The sequence below is a fragment of the Choloepus didactylus genome, chromosome 3 (genome assembly GCF_015220235.1).
Source record: "Choloepus didactylus isolate mChoDid1 chromosome 3, mChoDid1.pri, whole genome shotgun sequence".
Classification (NCBI taxonomy): Eukaryota; Metazoa; Chordata; class Mammalia; order Pilosa; family Megalonychidae; genus Choloepus; species Choloepus didactylus.
Window position 1 is genome coordinate 156,232,273 of NC_051309.1, and position 25,363 is coordinate 156,257,635.

The 25,363-nt window shown below is 36.6% G+C and overlaps 1 long non-coding RNA gene across 1 annotated transcript in view; it reads right to left on the minus strand.

Annotated features, from left to right (window-relative positions):
- Nucleotides 1–1,298: 1,298 nt before the first annotated feature.
- Nucleotides 1,299–25,363, minus strand: part of LOC119529889 — a 30,320-nt gene continuing 6,255 nt past the window's right edge. The window contains exons 2-5 of the long non-coding RNA XR_005215967.1: nt 18,499–18,715; nt 11,309–11,445; nt 3,833–4,065; nt 1,299–1,691 (exon numbers count right to left, since the gene is read on the minus strand). This is a non-coding gene — a long non-coding RNA (uncharacterized LOC119529889). The remainder of the gene's footprint in view (nt 1,692–3,832; nt 4,066–11,308; nt 11,446–18,498; nt 18,716–25,363) is intronic.

Here is a 25,363-nt window from a genome sequence, read left to right on the forward strand (position 1 = left end):
AAAGAAATCCAGAGATCAGGGGGCACCAAAAGGAATTGAGCTTATTTCTGAAAAAGCAAGTACTATTTAGGAATGAATTAATAAAACCAAAGTGAGATCAAATGGAGCATTAACTCACCTCTTCTAGTGGGACTATGTCAAGATGAAAGTGCAATATGGACTTTAGAGAAATAAAAACTATGATATGTTTCTGAGGAGGCTCACAAAATACTTACTGAACATAGACAACAAAAGTGAAGAAGATGGTGACAATCTGCCCTTTATCTATACTAGAAATGGAACAAGAAGGGAAGATCTATGATAATTATGTAAGAAAGTTGTAAGATTTACTTAATGGCTCCTTTTCAGTCTTTAGTGAACTTGATGTTTCTGAGACATTGTATACTGTTAATACTCCCTTCCTTAGGAAAATCCTCCTCTCTTTTCTAAAGTACTACTCTCTCTTCTTATCCTACATTGCTGACCTTTCTTTTTGCATCACTTTTACTGGCTCTACTGTAAAATTTGTCATCCAAGATTACATGGAGTTTTTTTGAAGGGGCCCTTTTTTCTTTTCATTATACTTATCCATCCTGGGCAATCCCATATACTCACTTACTAGTGACCCCCCAAATTATATTTCAGCTCTAATCTCTTTCCTGAACTCCAAAATGAATTTCCTATCTCTTAGATATCTTGCAGGTACATAAAACTTCATCATATTGCAAACCAAAATTATAATTTCTGCCTAAAACCTCCTCTTTCTCTAGTATTTCCTATTAATGGCATTTCCATCAAAGCAACTCTCTAAACTAGCAACCATGAAATAAACTTTTGGTCTTCCTCTCTCTTTCTGCCTCCCACATTGCAGATTTTTGTCTCCCCTTCTATAATGGTGCTTCTTGAAAGTAAGGACATGTCTTATTTATGCTCCTTAATTCAGTGTCTAGCAGAGTATCTGGTAGATATTGGGTATACAAGAAAGTAAGGAAAGAAGAAAAGAGAAGGGACAGAGGGAGGTATGGAGGGAAGGAGGAAAAGAGGGAAAGATATAGTGAAGGAAAAAGGGAAGGATGAAGAAAGGGGGAAAGGGAGACATAGGGCAGAAAAGAATTGGTAAAGTTCCTAGCTGTTACCCATAATAGGATGCCCAAAGCATATACAAGCTGACCCTGGAACTGTTTTGAAGAAAAGAGCTCCCTTTGCTGAAGAATATTTTGAGAGGGGCTTAGAGTAAAACTTAGGCCCTCCCCTACCCAATCCGAGCCTAGCTATCAACCAATTAAAGCTTGGAGAGAGGGAGGATACCCTACCTGACAGAGGGACAGAATTTGGAGGGAAAGAGAAAGGTACAGAAAGAAACAGAAAATAAGGCAAACAGGACTGTGACGATGCACTTATCACCCATGGCTTTTAATCTTCAATCAGCTCTATGAAACTTACTAAAACCTTGCTGTGAGTGGATTTTTTGTTGTTCTTGCAGTGTAGTGGAATGACTGAATTTAGAATCTAGGTTTACCTGGGGTTAAAACTGAGACAAAACCAAGGAACACAAAAGCCAGAAGGCAGGTCAACAGCCACAGACAGCCAGCATCTGGGTTTACATCACATAATGAAAGTACATTGCCTTCCCATAAAGAAATGTAGCAGCTGAATCATGATGTCATTTTCTGCCGGGTAATCCAGATGACCAGATGAGATGAACAACGATCCTATCCAAAAGATCAAACCAGAGTTAAAAGTCGAGTGCTCAAGATGGTACAAGACATTGCTTTATTCCAAATTCAAAGGGACAAGGCTAAGTAAACCAGCTAAAACTTCTAATAGAAGCCCAAGCAATTCAGAATTGATCTTGGAGAACCTCTTCCCAAGTAATCTCTAAAGAGTCTTTTAAGTCTTTGAACCTAGCACAGCCCTGAAAATAGATGCTGCCTTATATTGTTTGAATTTAAGGAAATTAATATAAGCTGAGGGACATTTTGCCAGTAGGCCAACAATTAACTTCAAATACTTTTAAAAAAATTTTTTCAGCGGACTCTGTATTCCTTGAGATACACTTGTACTCTCATTGATGATTGAGATGGGGAGCAGTAGAAAGAGATAGCAATGTCTAATGGTAGCTGGTTTGAAGTTGAAATCTTTATCTCTGCCAGTATCAGGTTTTAGAAATATAAAATTTCTTAACTGCTAAGCCACTAGATTCTACATACTCATTCTGTTGCTGTATAGGCTAGTTTATTTCCTTTATATACTTCAGTCTGAGTTTTATAACTTGTAATTATGCATTGTTATATAAAAAATGAATGTAACTATTCACTTTGACAGGTTAATGAGATGCAGGGGTGCAAAATGCTGGAAGTCTGTGATTTTATAGAAAATTCTACTATCATACTTGTTTTGTAATAAACCAAATTTTGAGGCTCTAAAATATGCTATGTTTTATTTTTAAAAAACATTCAAAGCAATAGCTTAGAGAAGAGAATTCTTAATTTTCAGTTGGTGATAGTCACCTCTTCTATAAAGAAAATGTTTTTGAAGCAGAAAAATAAGCAAACACCCAAGAAACACTCCAAAACCTGATGCTAGTCATCAAAATAAACTAACAAAGCTTCAAAGTCATTTAAAAATATCAATCCTATGAAAGTTATAACCTACTCTATCATTACCATTTACAGAACATTTTTTTTGCTGCACTAATTTTCTTGGTTTTTGGCATTGTTCCCAGGTGGTATCTTTTCACTCTAACAAGCTCTATGACACCTCTATATTTTAAATTAAAAACATTGTCCAGGGGGTGAGATCTGGTTGGTTTGTACAGGTTAGCGTGAAACCCTGATACATCCCAGAGTAATCTGGGCAGAGAATAAAAAATATTGGACTGAGGAAAAATGTGTAATATTAAACTTCCCACCTGGGGAATTCCTGATATTCTCACAAGCATTGGGGACCACCATTGTAGTAGGCCAATCCCTCAATCTTGGGGCTTGCCCTTATGAAGCCTGTTACTGCAAAGGAGAGGCTAAGCCTACTTATAATTGTGCCTAAGGGTCACCTCCAGAGAACCTCTTTCGTTGCTTAAATGTGGCCCCTCTCTCTAAGCTCACACAGCAGGTGAACTCACTGCCCTGACCCTTACATGGGACGTGACTCCCAGGAGTGTAAATCTCCCTGGCATTGTGGAACATGACTCCCAGAGTTGAGCCTGGACCTGGCATCATGGAATTGAGAAAGCCTTCCTGAACAAAAGGGGAAAATAGATGAAACAAAATAAAGTTTCAGTGGCTGAGAGATTTCAAATGGAATTGAGAGGTCATTCTGGAGGTTCTTCTTATGCATTATATAAATATTCCTTTTTAGTTTTTAGGGTATTAGAATAGCTAGAAAGAAATACTCGAAACTGTTGAATTGCAATCCATTGTCCTTGATTCTTGAAGATGATCGTATAACTGTATAGTTTATACAGTGTGACCATGTGACTGTGAAAACCTTGTGGCTCACACTCCCTTTGTCTAGTGTATGAACAGAAGAGTAGAAGAAAGGGGGGCAAAAAGTAAATGAATAATGGGGGGGGGTATGAGATGTTTTGGGTGTTCCTTTTTACTTTTATTTTTATTCTTATTCCTATTTTTATTTTTATGTTTTGGAGTAATGAAAATGTTCAAAAAATTGGCTGTGGTGATGAATGCACAACAACAATAATGATACTGTGAACAATTAATTGTACACTTTGGATGATTATATGGTATGTGAATGTATCTCAATAAAATTGCATAAAAAACATTGTCCAGATATTAAATTTTGCATTTTCCCCATGTATATTTCCTTCCAAAGTACCAACTTTCCTCATATTTACCTTTTTCCCGGACCAAGAGACAATCCTTTTTTTCTTTTAAATCAGTCATGTTTGGAAACTAACTTCTATATTATAGCAGCAAAGAAAAATTCTGGAGACATTCTCCAGTCTTTTCCTTTCTTCCCTTGAAACTTTCCCTCTGACATCCTGGTGACATGAAGAGTCATTATGGGAAGCAGCAGTCTTGAATGTATTCCAAATCAGGACACATCGAGCAAGCTACTGTTTGGCCACTGTGAGAAAGAGAATGAATTGGCTTCCAATTAACAGTGACATCAAATGTAGAAAAGAGAAGAAACACTTGGTTTCTCATCTGCATCCTTGCTTTGTAATTGATCTACTTTGTATAGTATAGAATAAGCTCTCTCACCACTCTCTGACATAACTGCCTCACAACTAAAGTTGCCATAATACCTCACCTATGTGGAACTCATCTATTTTGTGATTCAATCCGCATGCACTAGAATACCAAAAATCCTATTTATAGAAAAGCCTCTAACACTCTCTTTCAGAATCTATTTATTTTTAGCTAGAACAGAGTGCAAAGAAGCCTTAAGTTGGTGCAGTGTAATTATTAAGAGTGCAGATTCTGAGGTTAGTCCATCTGAGTTGAATCCTGGCTCTGCCAGTTACCAGCTCTGAAACCTTGGGCAAGTTACTTAACCTGGATGCTCAGTTGAATCACCCAGAAAATGAGGAAAATAATTGATATCTTTTATAAGATTGATACAGGGATGAGAGATGTTAAAATGTGTAAAATACCTAGAACTGTGCCAGACACATAGATTTTGTTTAATTTCTAAGTCCATGAAACATTACAAACAGCAAGAAAAGTGGGGGAGGACTTCTATAGACAATCACACTGACATCAGCAAGCAGTATCAAATGGGAAAGTCTAATAGCAGACAGAAGGTGTATTATTTAAAATTAGACACAAGAACTGGAGACATTGCGTGTAAGCACAAAAGCCTGATGAGTATCCAAGGGCATCACTCTATCACATCATAATCTAGCAATGAAAGTTTATATAGAGGAGCCTGAACCATCATATCCAAGACATCACTCTAGTTCAGCTCAGTGAAATAGCTGATATTTGTAAAAGATGACCCCGAGTCTTTAAGAAATGATTAAAATAAGCTCAATAATTTAATTGAAGATGTAACACATTTTGAAAGATTTCTTTTTGAAACTGCCAAATAAAAAAGTTTTAGGTCAAATAGATACTCAGCTATCCAAAACACTCAGTTATTCAGAATAATTGAATCTCTAAGTGTCTCAATTATAAGAAGATACAGAAAGTAAAAGCAAAATATAACATATATTATCATTCACGAAGGGGTGCAACAAAGACTGCTAATTGTGCCCTGTTCCAGTTTGCTAAAGCTGCCGGAATGCAATATACTAGAAATGGATTGGCATTTACAATGGGGGTTTATTAAGTTCCAAATTTACTGTTCTAAGACCATAAAAGTGTCCAAACTAAGGCATCAACAAGAGGATACCTTCACTGAAGAAAAGCATATGGTGTTCAGAACACCTCTGTCAGCTGGAAAGGTATGTGGCTGGCATCTGCCAGTCCTTTGCTCCAGGGTTATGTTGCTTTTAGCTTCTGATTCCAGTGGCTTTCTCTTTAAGCATCTGTGGGTTCTTACTTAGCTTCTCGGGGCAAACTCTCTGGTTCATCTCTTAGTTTAGCGTCTCCAAAGGTCTTTCTGTCTGCATTGCCAAGCATCCGGGTCTGTGTCTACTCTGAGCACTCACTCTCTCTCTCTCTCTCACACTCTTTCTCTCTCCCCCTGAGCTTTCTTAAGTACTCCAGTAAACTAATTAAGACCCACCTTGAGTAAGCAGGGTCACATCTCCATGGAAACAACCAATCAAAAGATCCCACCCATAATAGGTCTACCCCAACAAGAGTGGATTAAAAGAACATAGTCTTTTATGGGGTACATAACAGATTCAAATCAGCACACCTCTACTTTTCATTCTCCAAGTCTTCTTTTTGGAAACAGAAATGCCCTGAGTGTTAACAGAGCACATGACTGCATCGTTCATCTAGAGGCTACTCCCAGACTCCCTTACAGCTCAGTGTGGCCATATGACTAAACTCTCATAACTGGAATGTGATTGGAAACCTATGTGTAACTTCTGTGGAGTTTCCTTAAAAGAAAATTGCTTGCTTTCTACTTCCTCTTCCTCTTCCAATACACTGTATTGAGAACATGAGGGAGTTATGCCGGCTTTCATCATTCAGATGAGGCAATCATCAGGAAACAGTTGAACAACAAGATAGAGGAAACTGGACACTCAAGTCAGTTTGTGCAGGGAGCAGAGTGCCCTACCTGCCTTGAACCCATGCCTCCCTCAAGGCAATTAACTTCTATCATACCTGAGTCTGAGCAATTTGGGGTCTTTTGATTATAGCAGCCTGGTATTATTTTAATAAATCAGGGAGTGATCATAGAAAACAAATTCAAATCTATTTTGAGTGCAAGTATTACACAAGTTACTGTGTTAGCCTCCACAAAGATGCAGAATTAATCAGATGCAAACTCTTCCCTCAGAGACTCTGTAATCCAGAAAACAGGAGAGAAGTATCCAAATAATTATATTTCCATGTAGTCCGTGTTACTTGTCATTTGAACCAAGTCTATCAAGAAAATCTTGAATCTGGAAAATCTTCACAAAGAAGGTAGCCTTTGAAAGGGACCTGTAATTGATAGGATTTCAAAGGTGGAGACAGATAATGGCAAGAAAAGGGACATTTCAGGAAAGGAAAACTGTTTGGAAAAAAGCACAACAGAAGAGTGGAGATGTTAAGTTATCCTGTTAGAATAGAAAAGAGAGGCCTTGGAATATGTAAGCTGGAGGAATAAGTTCAGAGCATATTGTGGGAAGCACTGAATTGTTATTATAATTATGAAATAAGTATTAAACTCTCTATATGTAAACACTGTACTAAGTATTTTATGTGTACTTTTCTCAGTTTATCCTCAAAAGAAGCTCTAATCTTCAATATACCACCACTAGCCTGAGGAGTCTGTATCCAATTCAGCAGGAAATGGAAATTCGGAAGAACTATGAGAAAATAAATGACATTCTCTAGCTGGGATTCAGGAATATTAATCATGTAGCAGTGTACAAGGACAGGATGCAAAGGGGACTAGTTAAGATAACTTTTATAATAGACAAGACAAGAGATGGGGGCTTGATTTATAGTATGGCAGCATTGAAACTGGAATGGAGGGCTGGATTCAAAATTGTTATGAAAAACTTGGCAAGTAATTATGTGATTATGTGAAGAGATCTATGAAAGAGGAGATGGGAAGATAACCCAAAGGTTTAGAACCTGAGCCCTAACATTAACAAAATAAGAAGTGAAGTGTTGTTATTAACCAAAAATAGAAGGTGAGAAGGATGCACTGGGCTGATTGAGATGTTGATAGAATCCATGTAGAGAATTTTTGCTTTCTCAGTACCACTGGCTTACTATGTGACTTTGGGAAAATAGCTTAAGGCCTCTAAACCTGTTTCCTTCTCTGAAAAATGTGAATGATAATATCCAACTCTGATATCTGATTTGAAGATATTATACCTGATTTGAAGATTAAATAAGATAATAGGAAAAATGAAAGAAAAGCATGTAGCTTTGTGTATGGCACATAGTAGATGATCACTAAATAGTAGCTAATACCATTGTTGTTTTTCTTAAGCATTATGAACAATTGGGATAAAGAATTATAGATTTGAGAGGTTTCTGCTCATGTACATTTATATGCCATATATATAGATACATATTAACTAAAGATGTGAGAGTTGATGATACCACCAAAGGAAATATAGTTTTGATGAGAGAATGTTGGAAAATACAGTACCACCAATTTAAAAACATAGGAGAGAGGGGAATTGGCGAAAGAACAAGGAAGAAATAATAATGAGGAAAGAAGAACTGGAAGATAGGAAAGGGGAATTCAAAGAGGGGATAGTTAACATGTTAATATGTCATATGCTTCTCAAAGGACAAAAAGGGTTGCGACCCGAGAAAAATAGTATTGATTTTAGTAGCTGAGGCAAGAAAATGGTGTTTGTCAGGATGGAGACATAAATGTATTTATCTACATATGTGAAACAGCTGGTAGGAAAAAAAAATTAAATTCACAAAGGAAAATGGGGGAAATTGAAGGAGTAAAATCTCTGAGGAATAACAAGGGGTTAGATCAAGCACATGAGTAGAAAGATCAGCCACTACGAGGAGAGATGTGTGTTCCTTGTGGAAGAAAATCAGAGAAATGAGGGAGGATGAAGCAGTGAAGGGACTGAAGGCAACTCTGCATAGAGAGAGAACTCACTTAAGCCGTATTTTTAGTAAAGTACTTTACTCAGTAAAGTAAGAAGTTAGGCCATCTACAGAGGGAAGTGAAATGGATAAAATTAAAGGCTTGAAGAGGTGCTGACAGTTTACTTTTCTCTCACAGGTTAAGATCATTTATACAGTAAAGGACATTATTCTCGATGCTTCCACTGTAATATTTCATTAAATACATTTTTCTCCCTAATGCATTTATTTCTATAGTATCTGGAGTAAGTTTTCAGAGAAGAGCATCCTGAATGATTGTAATGGATCACTCCCAGCCATTTCCACTCCTTAATGTCAACTCTATGAATAAAGGGAATAAGAGGTGGTGGCAGCAGTGGAGGATGGGATTCTAACTTGCACAGCAACATTCTGAAACATTTATTATCCTATGGAATGATTACAAAACAATTTTTAAACACTTTTTATTGTGAAATATATATGTGCACAAGAGAGATAAATTTCAAAATACAGTTTAACAAGTAGTTATACAGAAAATTTACAGTTCCACAATTGTAAGTATTTCCTTTAGTTGTTCTAATACATTAGAGACTAAAAAGAAATATCTATATAATGATTCAGTAGTCATAATCATTTGTCAAATCCTATCTTCTCTGTTACAACTCCTCCCTCTCTTTCAGTCATTCTCTCAATCTTCAGGGATATGTGGACAATGACCATTCTAACTTTTTCATGTTGAAAAGGGGTGTCAACATTATGGGGTAGGGAATGCAACCAGTTGATGTTCTTGGAGAGACTGGTACCTCTGGATTTCAGGGCTTATCTGGCATAGGAACAATCTAGAGGTTTTAAGTATCTGATAAACAAACTTAGCAAGCGAAACTTTTATAGAGTCTCAGCTGGAGCCCTGAGTATTCTTTAGGATTTTCAGGAGTACTATCAGTAGGGCTTGGCATACCATGGCAATTTGCAATATCTAGCTGAAACTTCCAAAAGAGTAACCTCCAAAATAGCCTTTTGATTCAATTTGTAACCTCTCAGCCACTGGAACCTTATTTTGGTAGAATTCTTTTCCCCCCTTTTGGTCCAGAAGGCATTTCAATCACATGATGCCAGGGCCAGGCTCACCCTGGAAATCAAGTCCCATGTTGCCAGGGAGATTTACACCCCTGGGAGTCATGTTCCAAGTAGTGGGGAGGGTAATGAGTTTATTTGCAGAATTAGGCTTAGAGAGAGAGAGGCCACATCTGAGCAACAAAAGAGGTTCTCTGGAAGTGTCTCTTAAGCATAATTATAGGTAGGCTTAGTTTCCCCATTCAAGAAGTGTTTCACAAGAGCAAGCCTCAAGATTGAGGGCTTGGCTTAGTCCCTAATGCTTGAGAGAGTACCAGGAATTTCCCAGGTGGGGAAGTTTAATAGTTCCATATTTTTTCTCCCATTCCTCAAGGGACCTTGCAAATACTTTTTTATTATTTTCCCAACATACTCTGGAATGTATCAGGGTATTACATTAAGCTATACATATTTACAAGATCTCATTTCCTATTCTAAGCTCCATGTGTTTAGGATGCTTAAATGAACTGGCCAGACAGTACAATACAATTTTTATAGATCTCTTTTCTATAATACCAAATAGAAATAAAGGAGCTAAGTCCTGTCACTAATGAATGCTCCCTATATTAGGCCTTAAAAGGATTATCCAAAAACTAGAAGTAATATTTTCTACTAGATATTAGCTTGGTTGAGCTCCCACCACTCTCCAGAAACACCAAGAAAAATATTTCTTAAACTGTTATTGTAAACACAGTAATGGTTTACCTGAAATCCCTTAAAAAAGATAGGGAGTGGATATGAGAAAGGCATCATCTTCATGATCTGTTGTATGAAAAATTACCTAAGTACCATTAGTCCCAAAGTTCTAGAGAAGAAGTCGGTCAAATGAGAACTAATCACTTGGAATAACCAATCACTAGAGAAAAAATAATAGCCTAAGGACCTAATATATATCCCTTTGAAAGAAAGACACCCAATTAGAACACTGAACCTAGAGCAAAGTACAGTGATGAAAGCAAACAAAGGGTTCCATCTGGAATTCCTTGATAAGAGATCAAAGGAAATCATGTGCACAGACTGCCAGAGGGAAGGGGGAAGACAAAAGACCGCTCTGTATTTGAAGACTGTATTGCTAAATCTTACCACATATTTGGATAAAAAACAAACTGACTCTCAATGTCTTGAGCCTATAACATATCACAGGGGTAAATAGAAATTAAGAAATCAATGTCTGGGATGTGCTGCAATTACTCTGGAAAGGTGGTGAAAGATGCAACAAAGAACCATGGAACAGCTAAAGAAAACTTGAAGACTAAGCTTCTGGCTTTTCTCGAAATAATGAAATCAGTGGGGAGATAATAGGAGAAGACTATTTCTTTTTATTTAGAGAACTCCTGCGAAATATGCAGTGTTTATATGTGAAAATGAAAAAAAAAAATGTAATGGAGTGGGAGGGGCCACAGTAAGAAGTTATAGGGATTATTGTTTGTAAATTACATTAAAATTTGATTTGAAATATTGGGCCAAAGTCATTATAAACCTCTAAGGATGTGAGTAGCAAGACTGAAATAACCTTCAGAAAGAGACTTCTTACTGCTTTGTGAGGAGCGTAGTTTACAGAACAGAGAAGGTGGTGTAAAGAAACCAGCATGAGGTAATCGAGTACCCAGACTGGATATTGAATATGAAAGACCGGAATATAGAATTCAGAATGAAATGAAACAGACCTCACTCATATCTGATTCCTTCTGTAAACTCTTGTACCAAAACCTCCAGTCTTTTGGAGTTTCCCACCCTTCAGTACATATTCCGTCACTCCTTTGCCTACAAGCCATTGATCCCAACAACTTTTTCATTGTCCCTTATCTCCATCATGTTCACTTCCCTGCCTACACAAATTATATTCCATAGTTCATATTTGTAATCATTCTCTTTCATATACCCCCAACTCCCTACCATTCTCTACCTCCGTTATATTCTCCTGGCTAAATCCCGGTGTTCATCAAACCTCTCCACTACCATTACCTCTGCACCTGGACTACTAAATGGGACTGAAGGAAAACACACAACCATGCAAACCATTCCCCTTTTATTTCAGAATCCCTCACCTTAAGCAGGCCCTTGTCCAGCAGTCATTCTATTTTTCCTGGTTCATTCATTCTCTCACTCACTTAGATAATTATTTCATGCTTTTTCTGCCCTCAAACCTCCAACACCATCTCCCTTCAGTTAATGATCTTCTTTCCTATTTAAAAAAAAAAAAGATGAGATCAGAAGTGAAATTTTTCAAATTCCTGCCATGATTTCTACTTTTATATCTGCATTTCCTCTAACAACTAGAAATAAATGACTCACATTTTCCTCCAAGTCTCAACCCTCCTCTTGGACTCTAGATCCAATTTTCTCTTACCTACTGGAGGACATCACTTCAAAACTTAACTGTCCTCTCTCTCTCCTATTATCATTTTTCCTCTCTCACGAACTCTATTAGTATACAACATTACATTATATTTAAAAAGAAAAAAAAACCCACCTTGTTATGTCTCCACACCCTTCTCCAGTTAATTGCCTTGTTTCTCTGTTTCACTTGAGAGAAAACTCTATTTCCTGTCCTGGATTTCATTTTCTCTTTAACCCACTTGTTTTGGTTTGCTAAAGCTGCCAGAATGCAATATACCAGAAATGGACTGGCTTTTAACAATGGGGACTTATTAGCTTACAAATTTACAATTCTAAGGCCATGAAAATGTCCCAATTGAGGCATCAAAAGATTGCCTTATGTAAAGATTGGTTACCAGCAAGTTTGAACTCCTCTGTCAGACAACAAGGTACATGGAGATGTCTGCTGGTCCTTCTCTCCCAGATTTCATTGCTTCAGCTTCTGGGTTCTCCATCTGTGGCTTTTTCTCTAAACTTCTCTGGGGCTTTTATCCATAAGCGTCTCTTAATTTCATGTCTTAGCTTCTGTATGTGTTTTATCCTCTTACAAAGGACTCCAGTAAGAGATTTAAGACCTACCTTGAATAAGGGGGGGGGGGGGTCACACCTCATTTGAAATAACCTAATCAAAAGGTCCCACCTACCATAGGTCTGCACCCACAGGAATGGTTTAAAAGTTCATGGCCTTTTCTGGAGTACATAACAGCTTCAAACTGCCACACCACTCAACCCAAGCTTTTGCCTCTACCACTTACCTGGGGATCCATAAATATTCTTACCTTTAAAAGATATCTGGCATTTCTCAAATATGAGAAATGTTGCTCCAAGCTAGTTAGTTCTTCAAATTAGCTACACATCAGAATAACCTGGGTGCCAGATTTTTTCACAGCTCCATATATTACATTCTGTTGTCTCCCCTTTTCTTGCTGTCCTTTGTTTTCTGCTCAGGGATATTTCTGTCAATCTAGGGGAACTGGACTGTATAATATTAATTAGCTGAGACAAGCATGAGTCTTTCCTTAAGATGTCCTAGCTTATGAATCTCTAACTTAACTCAGGCCATGAAAGCTCTACACATCAAAGCTCTCATAAGCATTAATGTTTCAAGATGTGAAGTGTTAACTTCACGATCAAAATAGCAATTGAAATTTATTCAGAGGAGTTCTGCTATCCCATTACTGTCTTTCAATAAGCAACAGCTGTCCATTGCTTAGTGGCCAGTTTGGCTTCAGCTTTAGCAATGAGAATTTATATCAGAAGATGACTAGAGCCTGCTCCAGGACAGAACCTGGTAGGTCTGTTTAACTTCTGGTCAACCCTTAATAGGAGGGACATCAAGGAGATAAGATCTCTCTCAGTTCTTCTCCAGGCAGACGGAGGTGACTTAGGTCACCCATTTTCCTACCTTCCAACTTGGGTCAATCCATTGTTCCTAGAGTCCCACAGACTGGAAGTAACCAGGACTATTTTCATTCAGTTTCTCAGAAATACCTCAAATCAAACTGGACTCCCTAAAATTTTTACCTAAGATAAGTCACCCCAAGCTCAACAGGATGTATTTCTTCTCCTAGGGTCTAAAGATTAGTGATCCTGCATAGCCTCCTTTCTCCCTTTCTCTCTTTCAAGCTACCCAACGGCTTCCTTTCTGTTCTGGAAGGCTGTCCATGCTTGGACTTACAGCACACTGTAACTGTCAGTTATCAGAATTGCACTACATGTTATCAGTCTATAAAGCATAGTTGGAGGGAGGGGATGGTGAAAACTATGAATATTTGAAACCCAAGCTGCATTCTTTTTGTTACCAATGTCCTGTAAATGTAATTCTGACTGAAATGTCTCAGAACTGTTTTCTTTCATTTTCATTACATTATAATATATAAGGTTTGTCTAATCAGAGGAAGAGTGAAATGACTAAAAATTTCAAATCAGAACTTGCTTTAAGATACTAACTGACCTGATAAACAATTCAGTAACAAAACAATTACAATCTTCCACCTAATACCCAAGAATACTTGTCTCCCTTAATGAGGTGTCCCTAGAAATATACAGGCCAAAAATATTTGTGATGGGATGATTATATCATTAAGTTAAAAAAATAAATAAAAGGGATGTGCTATTTTTGTACATCAAATTAACATAGAGTTTTAGAATGACATCCAGTGTTTGTAAGACCATGGTAGGAGTGTAAATTGCAGTAATCTTTCTGCATACAGATTTGGCAATAAATATCAAAGGCCTTTAAAGGGGTTCTTAACTCATCACTTCCAATAACTCAGTGTATCCTAACAAAATAAAACTGCACACAAAGATTTAGTACTGGGATATTTTTTGTTCCATTGTGTATGATCTTGAACATTTAAAAATAACCTAACAATCCAATAATACGGAATTGGTTAAATACATATGGTACATGTATATAATAAAATGCCATGAATGTTTCAGATGAACATGTAATGACATGGAAAGACACGTCTAGTCTATTGTTGAGTGAAGAAAAGTTTACAAAACTGTAAACTTGAGTCAGAGAGAGAGGAAAAGAAAAACCAAATGCTCAGAGTGAATCTCTCTGGTGTGCTGTTACATTTTCTCACCCTACATTTTGCTTATCTATGTTTCTTAAATTTTTCAACAATCATAAATGTTTTTGTGAAAAGACTAGTCTTCATTCTTTAATCTACTTTTCACTTTAAAAACTCATGGGCTTCAGATGATATGATCTTATATCTGGAACACCCTGAGAAATCAACGATACAGCTACTGGAAATAATAAACAAATTTAGCAAAGTAGTGGGATACAAGATTAATGCACAGAAGTCAGTAATGTTTCTATATGCTAGAAATGAAAGAAGTGAAGAGACACTCAAGAAAAAGTACCATTTTCAATAGCAACTAAAAAAATCAAGTACCTAGGAATAAACTTAATCAAAGATGTAAAAGACCTGCACAAAGAAAACTACATAATTCTACTAAAAGAAATAGAAAAGGACCTTAAAAGATGGAAAAATATTCCATGTTCATGGATAGGAAGGCTAAATGTCATTAAGATGTTAATTCTACCCAAACTTATCTACAGATTCAATGCAATCACAATCAAAATTCTAACAACCTACTTTGCAGACTTGGAAAAGCTAGTTATCAAATGTATTTGGAAAAGGAAGATGCCTCCAATTGCTAAAAACACTTTAAAAAAGAAAAACCAAGTGGGAGGACTTACACTCCCTGACTTTGAAGCTTATTATAAAGCCACAGTAGTCAAAACAGCATGGTACTGGCACAAAGATAGATATATCAATCAATAGAATTGAATTGAGAATTTGGAGATAGACCCCCAGATCTACAGCTGACTGATCTTTGATAAGGCCCCCAAAGCCACTGAACTGGGACATAACAGTCTTTTCAACAATGGGGCTGGGAGAGTTGGATATCCATATCCAAAAGAATGAAAGAGGACCCTACCTCACACCCTACACAAAAATTAACTCAAAGTGGATCAAAGATCTCAATATAAAAGACAGTACCATAAAACTCCTAGAAGATAATGTAGGGAGACATCTTCAAGACCTTGTATTAGGAGGTCACTTCCTAGACCTTACACCCAAAGCACAAGCAACAAAGGAAAAAATAGATAAACAGGAACTCCTCAAGCTTAGAAGTTTATGTACCTCAAAGGAGTTTGTCAAAAAGATGAAGAGGCAGCCAACACAATGGGAAAAAATTTTGGAAACCATGTATCTGACAAAAGACTGATATCTTGCATATATAAAGAAATCTTACAACTCAATGGCAATAGTACAGACAGCCCAATCATAAAATGGGCAAAAGATATGAAGAGACAGTTCTCTGAAGGGGAAAAACAAATGCCCAAGAAACACATGAAAAAATGCTCAGCTTCACTAGCTATTAGAGAGATGCAAATTAAGACTACAACGAGATACCATCTCACACCAATTAGAATGGCTGGCATTAAACAAACAGGAATCTACAAATGCTGGAGAGGATGTAGAGAAATTGGAACTCTTATTCTTTGTTGTTGGGACTATATAATGGTTCAGCCACTCTGAAAGACAGTCTTGCAGTTCCTTAGAAAACTAGATATAGAGTTACCCTTCGATCCAGCAATTGCACTTCTCAGTATATACCTGGAATATCTGAAAGCAGTGATGCGAACAGATATCTGCATGCCAGTATTCATAGCAGCATTATTCACAATTGCCAAGAGATGGAAACAACCCAAATATCCTTCAATATGTGAGTGGATAAATAAAATGTGGTATATACACACGATGGAATACTACACGGCAGTAAGAAGGAACTATGTCGTGAAACATATGACAACTTGTATGAACCCTGAAGACATAATGCTGAGCGAAATAAGCCAGGAACAAAAAGAGAAATATTATATGCTACCACTAATGTGAACATTGCTGGGGGAGAATGCAGGGGTGGTGGGCTTCCCCACCTCAGTGTTTGCTGATGTGCTCACAGACATTGGGGACTGGTGGTTTGATGGGCTGAGCCCTCAATCATGGGACTTACCCTTGGGGAGACTGTTACTGCAAAGGAGAGGCTAAGCCTGCTTATAATTGTGCCCAAGTGTCTCCTCCTGAATGCCTCTTTGTTGCTCAGATGTGGCCCTCTCTCTCTAGCTAAGCCAACTTGGCAGATGAAATCACTGCTCTCCCCCCTACATGGGATCTGACACTCAGGGGTGTAAATACCCCTGGCAACATGAAATATGACTCCCGGGGAGGAATCTGGACCCCGCATCATGGGATGGAGAATATCTGCTTGACCTAAAGGGGGATGTGAAGTGAAATGAAATAAGTTTCAGTGGCTGAGAGATTCCAAAAGGAGCCGAGAGGTCACTCTGGTGGGCACTCTTATACACAATATAGATAACCCTTTTCAGGTTCTAATGAATTTGAATAGCTAGCAGTAAATACCTGAAACTATCAAACTACAACCCAGAACTCTTGAATCTAGAAGACGATTGTATAATAATGTAGCTTATGAGGTGTGACAATGTGATTGGGAAAGCCATGGGGATCACACTCCCCTTTGTCCAGTGTATGGATGATAGATGAGTAGAAAAACGGGGGCAAAAAAAAAAAAAAAAGGCACCCAGTGTTCTTTTTTACTTTAATTTTTATTCTTATTACTTTTGTGTAATAATGAAAATATTCAAAAATTAATTTTGGTGATGGATGCACAACTACATGGTGGTACTGTGAACAACTGAGTACACACTTTGTATGACTGCATGGCATGTGAAAATATCTCAATGAAACTGAATTATTAAAGAAAAGACTCATAGGCTTCTACATTTTTATAAGTGTAATTTAGCAATCCCTTTGTCGATACATATCCTTGCAAACATGTTCTTGGTTTCACACATACATATTTTCTTGACTCAGCAATTCTCATGTGAAGTTGTGAGTTCCAAAAGGTCAAGGGCAATTGCTCTAATTCTTTAAATTTCCTGGAACACAAAAAGTAATGTAGGCAAAAAAAAAAAAAAAAAAAAAAAACCCACCAAATTATATTTATTGAATAAATGAATCAGAAATATGAGGAAAGAAGCCTTAAGAAAATTAAAAGCATATGTGTTTGAATTGTTATCTGTGCTCAAAATATGTTTTGTTAATATTCCCCAAATCAATCCTCTATCTTTTTTACTCACAAATAAAAGTGAGAATTTCAAGTGTCTGAGTTCAAACTTTTGCTCAGAAAAGCATCACCGTACCTCAGAGTCCTGCCCTCTGCCTGCTGACTTTATTTCTTTACTGGAAGTCATGATTCAATGCATCTTTAAAATTCCCTTCTATTCTATTTATTGACTTTGTCTCACATGTTTTAATTATTCTTTTTAGGTTACAAGGAATAGAACCTCATTCATGTCATCTCAAGTAATGAGCAGTTTATTACACTGATGATTAAGGAAATCATAGTGGGTTTACTATGCCAGTGCTAGTCTTAGAGTGGCAAAAACTTTCTAAATAACACAAAGTTTAGAAACCATGAATGGAAAGATTGATAAATTCAATCGCCCTGAAAACAAAGTCCCCTGCTTAAAACAGTTAAAAGACAAAAAAAAAAAAAAAAAAAAAAAGGAAAAGTATTTTTTACTCATATCACAAATAAAAGGCTAATTTCTTTAATATATTATAAAAACCAATAGGTAAAAGACAAATAACTCAGTGGGAAAAGTGAGCAAAGGCTATGACAAGATAGTTCACAGAAAAGGGACTACAGATGAACCTTGGCCAGATGTAAAGATACTAAACCTCACTCTTAATAAGAGAAATGCAAACCAAAAAAATCAAAAAAACAAAATTAGACACTATTCTTCACCTAAAAATTAGCACAGGGTTGGCAAAGGTGTGGTGGAAATGGCACTCCCATATATTATGTGTGGGAATGTAAATTGGCTGAACATTTATGGCAAGAAATCTCACAGTATCTATGCAAATTTGTAAATCACACCTACTGAGTTACCCTCTGGCCCAAAAATTCCATGTACAGGAATTTTCCTAGATATAAAATATACCCATTGCAGCATTATTTATAATAGCAAACTATTTGCAATAATCTAAATGTCTCTTAATAGACACATGACAATAAATTATGCATATGATGGAATAATGTTCAGCTTTTTAAAATAAGCCAATTTTTTAATATACACTTATATGAGACTGAAATTGTAAAGTGAAAAAAGTAAAGTTTAAAATCATATATACTGGATGGCAGCATCTGTTTAAATATGTATATGTCTATATAATAATATATGCATATATATATATGCTTCTCTGCATATACCACTAAAGAATATACATGTCTCTAGGAAGGGAATGAGACTTACTTTGGACCCTTTGAATTTGCAAGCTAGTTCATAGATTTCCTTTTTAATAAACATATAAAAAATCTTGGAGCCTATCTTCTTTATTGAGCTGCTTTCTTAGTCATGTAGATCCAAGGCAAGTAGGCACCAGCAACTTTGGGGAAAGGGTACAGCATGACATTTATGTTACCAGATGAAGCCACTCCTTCTAACATCCTTTGGTGTGGAGAGCCATTCTCTATGGAAGAAGGGGGGAAAAATTACATAGGAGTTAATGGTTAAAGAGTCTCTTAGGAACAAAGACATAGAGATCTTGACCTCTTCTCTTTTGGGAATAATGTTCTTAGAAACTCTCTTATTGAATGATATACTCCCACTGGCAAGAATGAATTGTGGTAGTCCCCAAGGGGGGCTTCACCATTAGGGGAAAGGCATCTGGACTGGTGATCTAGCTCAAAGCCAGGACCAAATGTTCATGGTGGAAGAGCTGATTACAACAGAGTTGGTGACTCTATTGCTGAGCTAGGTCCCTGATAGGTGCCCATGTTTTGAGAATAATGGCTAATCATGTGAGTATGAACCAAAGAGTTAAACTTGACATCCCAAGCCTGGAGCACCCTGGCTAAGCATCACACTGAGGGAGAGAGATCACATTCCCTAGAAGTATCTCTGCATTCTCTCTGGGCGTCTGCCTTGTCCTTCATGGTTAAGGCGTTAGTATTGGGAGCATAGCATAACGTGAGCACAGTTTGGCTTAATACTGTGGGAAGAGATGTCTAGAACATCCCCTCCCTACCCTAAAAAACTACTGCCAGATCAGAAGTGGTGGCATTGTAACAGTGAATTAGATAGCAGAGAACATACAAGACCTTTCATTTTCAGCAGCAATATGTGACCGTGACAGAAGCAAAGTCAGCAGAATACAAAGGCCTCCTTTTACTCCAAGAGAGTTTGGAAGTATGACTCTTTCTTGGAAATAAGTAAGCCCCAAGGGGTTATGAGTGATTTTTAATTTGGTGGAAGGGGAGAAAGCCTCAAGAATGAGATATTGGACTTTCTAGTAATTTAGGCATGTTAATGGTCAAGCCAGTGTAAACCCCTTCATACTCTGTCTTAGTTAGCATTTGTTGACATGGTTTTGGAGTCTGGAAGTCTAAAATCAAGGCATCAGTAAGGCAATGCTTTCTCCCCAAAGTCTATAGCGTCTGGTACTGGCTTGCCGCAATCCTTGGTGTTCCTTGGCTTTCATCTCTGCCTCCTGTCACATGGCAATCTCTCTCCCCTGTATCTGGTCTTCTACTTGCCACTGAATTCTGGCTTCTTCCTATGTGGCCATCTCTGACTCATGCATCTGAATTTCTTCTGCTTATAGAGGACTCTACCTTTTGCAAAAAATAACATCCTTAAAGCTCCTATTAACACATGAGTTCATAGGAATGTGAATTAAGATTAAGAACACGTCTTTGTCTTTTGTTGGGGCACGTAATTCAACCCACCAATTGGTGAAATAGGCCATACCAGTAATGTAGGACTGTGTCCATGGCTAGTTAGCCTCAGGGGAACCCAGGAAAAGTCAAACTAGTCAGGCCTCAAGAACAGCAGGACTGAAGTAGAGCTAGCTGTCTCAGAGCCTGGAACTGTTGGGAACATCAACAGCGGGAATCCGGATCTCACTCTATTGCACCATCCTGAATGCAACATTTCCTCTCTGACTACTTGTTTGTTTTTCTTTCTCTGCTACCACCTAGTCTCTTTGCCCTTTGTTTCCTTCTCATCACTTCTGTTTACCTGGCTTTAGCTTTCTTATAGCTTTGGCTCCATTGTGGCCATAGTCATTTAACATTGACTCCCTCTGCTAAATGCCTCTATATTTCCTAATAAAACAGGAGCTAACTGGCACAGGTAGACCTTACATAGGCCAAGCTTTCCACAAGAAGCCACCTTATAGTCCCTTGCCAGCCTATTGATTGGTTAGATGCCCACCAAGGTCCAATCAGTTTGGTGCAGTGCTAGTGGGGAGAACAGAGGTTAGTTAGGACAAAGACAGGCTGCTCCACCAGCAGAGTCTGAGTACAAGACTATTTTCTTTAGAAGGGGCTGTCGACATTTGCAGAATAACCTATCAAGTTTGAATACTAACAAAACTCTATGAGTTACAGGAATTTAGTAGAGATTCTGTTTACATGCTGAATTTAACAAGGGTTAATATGGGCTATGAGTGGACCATTAAACTAACACCACTATAACTCGCAATGACCCATCTTTTTGTATTTAACAACTATATTTTGCTAAACAAAATTCACAGAGAATTCAGGAAATTAATAAATTAATTCAAACTTTGCCAAAAGAAAAATGCTCCCTAAATTTATAGAATTAAGCTTCCTGTGCATCTCTCCTCTTGCTCCTGAAACCACTTAACATGACCTACCCCATACTGCACTTATTACAAATCGTATGATTAAACTAGAGTTTAATTATGCTCCGCAAACACCCTTGTTGTACTAATAGCCCCTAATGAGACTATGAATTGAATATATTAAATTTAAAACCATTACGCTGAGAACAGAACAAAAAGATCATTAGTTATTATGCTAATGTGGTGATCTTTTTAGACATGAGCTGATTGCCGGGCAAGCCTCCATTTCAAAGCAAGGATTAGAACTTGTTTGCATGGCCTCCTTTCTCCACACACACAAGGATGTGGTAACAAAGTCCACAGGCTTACTGGGCAAAGATAATGGGAAAAAAATTTTTTTAAGTTTATACTGTAAGAAAAATTCAAAAAATGTTTTTTTTTTTTTTAACTTGGATATAAAATTTGAAGGGTTTCAATTGCTTAAAGAAGGTGAAGATTTCAACCAAATTGCTGGCTTGGCTGTATGTTTACTTATGGTGGATTTATTTTGTGACTTTATTTGCCCTATCAGGAGACTATTGAGACTGCAGCCAAATGTAAATACCAGAACTGAAAACTGAATTAAATTTTTTCAAACAAATTATAGAGAACAGTGCAAACTTAGATTATTTTGTTTTCTTCTGATCTTGTTTTATGTTTAAGAAAATCTTAACCAGCAAATAAACCATGTATGAAAAGAAATGAACTTCAAGTTCACATATTCTAGTTCATGTTATTGATTTACTCTGGTCAGTAAAGTATTTTGCTGTATGCAGAAGCAGGCCTAGAAATTTTACATGAATCAAATATTATATTTCACCTGCCCTGAGGTTTTGAGCTATAATAATTTTTTTGACCACCCTATTAATTAGTGAGGAAGTATATGAGATTATAAGTATTTTTTCCTATGCTTATCACTGCACACTGACATATAATTGTAATGATTAGAAGTTCACCTCTTCTCCATTAATTAGTAAATATTAGACTTGGCCTTATCACCATGACATGAGGTGGGTAATTTGTGACTCTGTACCATGAAAACCTTTTACTTCCATTGGTTAATAACCATTGCAGCTATCTGGATAGGTACTATGAAAACAACATATTCTGAGGTAGAAAACTCTGCTCCAAGCAATGACCCATCTTTTTGTATTTAACAACTATATAAAATACAAGGTGCATTTCTCAACATTGATAATGAATAACAGCAAAATGTCAGATCAGTGACAAATTAATTTAAATGAATAAAACTGTAGTAACTGAGAAAAGACAGATTATTGAAAAGAAAAGGACAATCTACATAAAAACAAAACGAAAAACATAGGTGAGAATTTTATAATGTAAACAGCTAGAAGTTGGTCCAACAGAAAATAGATAACATGTCAAAATAAAGCACCAAGAAATTCCAAACGGGAAACCAAAAAGAAAAATATTTCTGTAGTAATTAGAAATGTTTAAATATATACAAAAAATGAATATTTTTGAATTTGATTTAAAGCAAAATATAGACAAACAGTTAAAAAGGTATCCTATAAAGATGTTAAGATGTACTTAAATTAAAATCACTGTGATTGTTACCTTTTTTTACTGGGCTCATCATTAGCCACCAGTAACTACTTCTCTTACTTTGGTTAAGGTTCTCTATTTTGGCTTTTTTTGTTTTTCCTTATATTTTCATAATAAATTCTGACTGTAGCTAGATGAAGTTGACTGTTAAATGCCATGCACCTGCACCCTCATGGCTCATGTGCTCCCTAGAAAGCACTGCCAACATTTCTAAAAGGAAATATATTCTACTGAGACAAAGATGTTTTATATATTTTTCATGGGGGAGAAAAATATTATGAGGATAGGAATTATTAGTAAGTTACCCTAAAGAGAACTGTGGCATTAGTCCCTAGAGGCCATCTAAACCAGGTTAACCTCCTCATTTTAAAGAAAAGAGAATAGGCTTATCAAGATAAGAATGTAATTTCTTTCAAAGATCTGTTTCCCTAAAAGAAATATAACACCTGCCAGTCCTCTTTTCTACACCCCCCCATATACTTACTGTTATTTTTTATTTGGTTGTTTTATTACTTCTCCAGCAGTGTGGAATGTAATATAAAAAAGATAAAATATTCTTTAGTGATCCCTAACTTGAGAAAGGAGCTACATAACTATATCACCAAGAATAAGCCTGGTCTTGGGTTAGATCCTGCAGCAACTCAAGCAGTTGGAAATGCACTCTTCTATTTATGCAATGCTGATGGCTATAAGGAATTTACAGAGCTTTGTTGAGTCACAGAGAGGAGGGCATGACAGAAAGGTATTACTGCAATTTTTAAAAAAAAAATTTTTAAATGACAGTTATTTGGGGGACATAGTTTTGAAAGTTTTGTAATATCTACTTTTTTATTAAACTGTGGTATAATCACACAGATAAATGCACATGTTCATTGAACATGAATAATTTGTCACTTATTGTTGTGTTTTATCAAGACTGTCAGCAATGGAGACCAAAGAATTAAGAGAGGAACCAAATTCAGGCAATTGAAGAATTCAAACAAAAGTTTGAAGTCCGGTACTGGAGAAGCCTGGAAATGGTAATCAGGTTGGATCTGGAGATCAAAAGCTAGAGAAATAGTCAGGAATGAGAGACTATATAGTTGCCAAAAACTAAGAAAGGCAGTGGACCAAGAACCGGGAGCTAAATAAAACAGGAGACCAAGGTAAGGCGGAGAGGACTAGACTCAGACCAATGAGGCCACTTCCGTCACTTCCTTCTAAAATAAAAGCCAATCCCATGGTGTGGTAGTTTAGGGCCTAGATACAGAAGGTAATTTACATTTGAAAAAAGCTAAATAGATTAATAGAATTTGATGAAGAGTATGAATATGTAACATCCAAATCCAGGGAGAAAACACTCTCTCAGTTCCTGTAAGAGTTTATTCCCTGGGAACATCTGTAAGAGAAATGTTTTAGAGTTTGAAGGAGAGAATGAATATATATTATCATTAAACTGCTAGAAATGTTTGTATTTTTCACAAACTTCTAATGGATTTTTGTCTTGGTAGGAATATTTGTTTAAAAACACTCTAAAAGTGACCATTTCCACATATTACTTAAATCTGAGGAGGTTTAAGAAACAGGCCCATGCCCACAGTGAGATGCAAAATTGACTCTCATGAATTTTCATGATCACTCAAAGGAATTTCAGACAAAATAATTCATTCCCACAGGTAATTAAACACCTTTCGGAATGCCAATGAAAATTCTGCATGGCTTTGAGTTTGAAGTTCACATCTATTCATTTTTTGTTTACTCCAGAATATGAGGACCATCCTCCCCAAAGCATAACGAAGCTACAAACTAAATTAAGGTGAAATACTATAACATCAGGATTACAATGATGCTGACTAACTGAAACTGACACACATTCCCTTACCTTTCCATGAAAATAAAACTAAAAAAGAGAAAAGTTACAAGACTTGCAAAAAATGTGTAAGAATAAATCAATTATTGATCAACTATCTACCTCTAATTATAGCTACCAGAGGTTGTGAAATAATCATTGGCAAGACCTCTGAAACAGCAATTGAGTTTTATAGGAAAGAATTGGAAAAAGTCATAACATGGTTAGCTGTTAACTGTTTACTATTGCAGATTTTCCCTACCACCCTCATCTCTACCTCTCTTTATATATTCATTGAGGAAACAATAACTTCCAGAGCTGAATACTTTAGTAGAGGATAGGTGGTAGTGCATTGCTTTTAGGGGATAAATTAAATCATCAGTAAGAAGGTCAGAGTAAAGTATGAATGCTAGAGTTGTACTGGTCCATGTATGATCTATAACAAATTATCCAAATTTCAAATGATCCCCCCAAAATTTACTTCCTTGCACTTTAAGAATTAAAAACTGCAGGCAAGAGAAATGTCTCTCTACCTAACAACATCATGCTAAATAAATGTGTCCTATGCACCAGAAATTTTCTGGACGTTATATTCATGAAATTGGTTATCAGCTTAAGAGCTGATCAGGGAATTCTAGAAATAAAAATCTGGATAATACATAAACTCAGAGAATTAACCAACACATTACTTGACACATATCAAGCCCAGAGATGTAGTTCCTCCCTCAAGTTTGAGAGATCAGAAAGAAAAGGAGTAAAGGGAACCTTTAAAAGGAAAAAAAAAAAAATGGTATTATGTAAGAAAGAACCCAACGATTTACCTAAAAGTACATAGAGATGCTACCTCCATATAATATTTATCTAATAAGTAAAAGAAAATTATACAATGCTTCTGTTTGGTGATCTCAATAAAATATAAGTAGTCATGGGCTCAGTGAAATAAGAGATAAAACCAAGATGAAAAGTGAGCTGGCAGAGAAAAATAAAAATGCAGAGAAACTTCCTAAATTAGTAACATATAAGATAATTAAAATACGCATTAGGGCATATGAAGAAAAGGATTAAAACTGCAGAAAATTTAATCAATAACAACCTAG